This window comes from Lactuca sativa, chromosome 4, assembly GCF_002870075.4.
Source record: "Lactuca sativa cultivar Salinas chromosome 4, Lsat_Salinas_v11, whole genome shotgun sequence".
Classification (NCBI taxonomy): domain Eukaryota; kingdom Viridiplantae; phylum Streptophyta; class Magnoliopsida; order Asterales; family Asteraceae; genus Lactuca; species Lactuca sativa.
Window position 1 is genome coordinate 171,054,558 of NC_056626.2, and position 3,927 is coordinate 171,058,484.

Below are 3,927 nucleotides of genomic sequence, written 5' to 3' on the forward strand. Positions count from 1 at the left end.
CGTCAACGGGCTTAATAGGAGTTTCCTCCTCGGGTTGAGTGCCAGTGTTAGAGTTTCCTTCACCGCTTTGCTCTTGAATCTCTTCAAGTTCGGTTTGCCTCCCACTGTCTTCTTGGCTCATCAATTCCCTTTCTCGGAAAACTCCTCTTCTAGAAACGAAGACAACATTGTCACTTGGTCTATAGAAACGAGAGCCAAAAGATTTATGCGGATAGCCGATGAAATAACACTTCTCACTACGAGGTTCGAGCTTGTCGTGAGTCTCTCGTCTTACGAAAGCCTCGCAATCCCAAACCTTAATATGTGCCAACGAGGGAGCTTTCCCTGTCCACATCTCGTGAGGAGTCTTGGTAACCTTCTTGGTGGGAACTAAGTTAAGGATATGGGCGGTAGTATCTAAGGCATACCCCCAGAAAGCTATTGGTAATGAAGTACGACTCATCATAAAATGAACCACGTCTAACAAGGTCCGATTATGTCTCTCAGCCACACCATTCAATTTTGGCGTCCTCGGAGGCGTCAATTGTGAAACAATTATGCATTCTTGTAGATAGTCGTGAAACTCAAGACTTAGGTACTCTCCTCCTCAGTCTGACCGAAGCATCTTGATTTTCCTGCCCAACTGATTCTCCACTTCATTCTTGAACTCTTTGAACTTTTCAAAGGTTTCCGACTTTTGCTTGATTAAGTAGATATATCCACATCTGCTATAATCATCTGTAAAAGTCACGTAAAAGCGGCAAGCATCCCTTGTGGTGGATCTAAAGGGCCCACACACATCGGTGTGTATGAGATCCAATAGACCCTCACCCCTTTCACAAGTGCCAGTAAAGGGTGACTTGGTCATCTTCCCAAGTAAACAAGATTCACATGCTTCATCATCCCTAAGGTCGAATGACTCCAACACTCCGTCCTTTTGGAGTTGGGCTATGCATTTCTTGTTGACATGGCCAAGGCGACAATGCCACAAGCATGCTTTGTCTAGACTAGTAGACAAATCAATATTCAAAACATCATTTCCTAAATTATCAACAATCATCACAGATTCATAAATCCCATTACAAGGTAATGCATTGAAATAAAAGACACCATTCAAATAAACATTAATAGAACCATTGCTATTATCAAAAGAATATCTGAAACCTTGTCTAAACAATCCATGAAATGAAATAATGTTTCTTGCCATATCTGGCGAATAACAACAATTGTTTAAATCTATCCCTAACCCATTACTCAACACTAAAGAATAAACTCTAGCTTTGGTCACAAGCGACGATCTTCTATTTCCCATAATCAGGTTCATCTTTCCATGTTCCACTTCCCCACTTCTTTTTAGGCCCTACAAATCAGAACAAATGTGGTAACCACACCCTGTATCAAGAACCCATGAAGTAGAAAATGATGAGTTATTAGATTTAATAGAATACATACCTGCGAAGGTGGGCTTAATCTTCCCATCCTTTATGTCTTGCAGATACTAAAGGCAGCTTCGTTTGCAGTGGCCCTTCTGGTGGCAGTAATAGCACTCTGCTTCTTTGGGGTCGGAAGAGGGTTTGACCGAAACAACTTTGGTTCCACTAGAAGAGGAACCATTTTGGGTCTTACCCTTATGGTGGCTCTTACATGGAGCCTTCCTCTTCTTACCCTTTCCTTGGCCAATTGCCAACACAGGAGCGGCCACAACAGGGGAAGATGCAACAGATTTGTCTTTGAGGTTGCTCTCAGCAGTCCTCAACAGTCCTTGGAGCTTGCTCAAGGAGACCTCCTCCTTGTTCATGTGGTAGGTCATTCTGAACTCATTGTAACAGGAGGGTAAAGAGTGGAGGACTATGTCGATAGCCAAATCCTCATCAAACTTAACATTAAGTTTGAGAAGACGATCAACATACCTCTGCATATTCTGCAAATGCGAGGTTAGGGATTCTCCACTCCCCATCTTAGCGGTGATCATGTTAGTAATGATCTCATAGCGCTCTTGCCCCGCGCTCTGGTGATACCTGTCCAACAAATCCTGATGCATTTCATACGGATACATGTCCTTATAGGACTTTTGGAGTTCGAGGTTCATGGTGGCCAACATGATGCAATGAAATTTCGTGGCATCACGCTCGTGGGCCTCAAATGCCGCCAAATCTTCAGGAGTAGCAACATATGGGATGATCTTTTCAAGCTTTTCATCGAGGACATATTCTTTGTCCTCTTAGCGCGTGATCATGCGAATATACCTCATCCACTCGTTGAAGTTTGACCCATCAAATGTCACCTTTTGACATAGGTTCATCAACGAGAATGACCCAGAACCGTTGTTGTTGTTGTTTGCAGACATCTGAAAAAGAAAGGAACAAAGTTTGACTAGAAATGAGTCCCTAATTAAACACCCAAATGAGAAATTAGGGCTAGGACCCAAAAACATTATTTACAACTTAGAAAGGGATGCTGTACTCTAAAAGTAAATAATTTGAAGGTAAGTGAATGACGATTCACTAATTCTCACCATGAAAAACGAAAAAGAGATTTAAGTTTTAAATGTATTGAAAACTCCTAGATCTTTGAGATCCATTGAACTTTTCAATGGCATGTTTAAATCTCGATATGCACTTCAAATTTGCGATTGGGATACCGAGGATCGCAACCAAGTTGTGAATAACCATGCGAATCAACATGGTGTACTCAATGTCTCTATCACCTAATCAATGTGCCGGTAAACCACACACACTCCATTGATCTATGAAAAACATCGAGTCACCCTTCGCTACCAATGTCATCCCCAAATTGATGTGTCGGTTAACCACACGCGCTCCACCAACGTTTGACAAGGGTACAAAGTGTAATTCCATGGATTAGCATCATTTTCACATTTTACCCTAAAGTAACTAAGATTGGGAATTTGTAAAAACATGTAGTTACTTTGTATCTTACATTATACTTTTAATGAGGAGAGGATTGCCTTATCCTACCCGTTCGGCTAACGACTCTCCATCAGTCAAGCAAGCGGTGGGTGTGAGTGTACACCCATTAAGCGTCATTTTATAGGCAGCAACCTTATACCCACCTTATAGACCGGCTTCATGAATGAGGCCTACTAACGGTAAGACTATCATTTTAAATTATACATATATATATATATATATATATATATATATATATATATATATATATATATATATATATATATATATATATATATATATATATATTAAGCTTGTAATAATATAATAGTGTAGGGTTGAATTTTAAACTTGTAAAATTCTAAGGGTTTGAAATTTAAATTATTCAAAATTAAACTTTTAATCATTAAATTCAAATTTCAAAACTTGAGGGAAAGTTTTGAATTTTTCAAAACAAAAGGGATCAAATAAAAAATAATTTAATTTAAACAATTAATTTCAGAATTATCTATATTTGATCTAATCCAATTTTAGTCATAAGATAATTATCAAATAATTTAAATAATCCATATTTATCATATAAACAACTAATATTCAAAAGATTTGAAATTATCTATTGTTTTGGCAGGGATAATCATGCAAATAATATAAAATTCATATTTTATCTTTCAAAAACAATTTAGGCATTAATCCCATGACAAAACAGCAACAAAATCCTGAAAATCTTTCCGTCTGACGTCAAAACTCGTCGAGTCCACTTTAGAACTCATCGAGTTCATCAAACAGATGGCACAAAAACGATTTTTTGCAAGCAAACAGTTAAAGCATCACATACAACTGAAACCAATCAAGGCTCTAATACCACTGATGGATTTCATGCATAAGAACAATCCTATGCGCTCATACAAACCCTAATGCTTGGATCTAGGTTTCTCTATTGAACATGCTTTGAATCCAAGACTCACAACCCTAGATCTATCATATAAGATTCTAAAATAACATCAAAAACAGATCTAAGTGTTTACCTCTTTCAAATAGC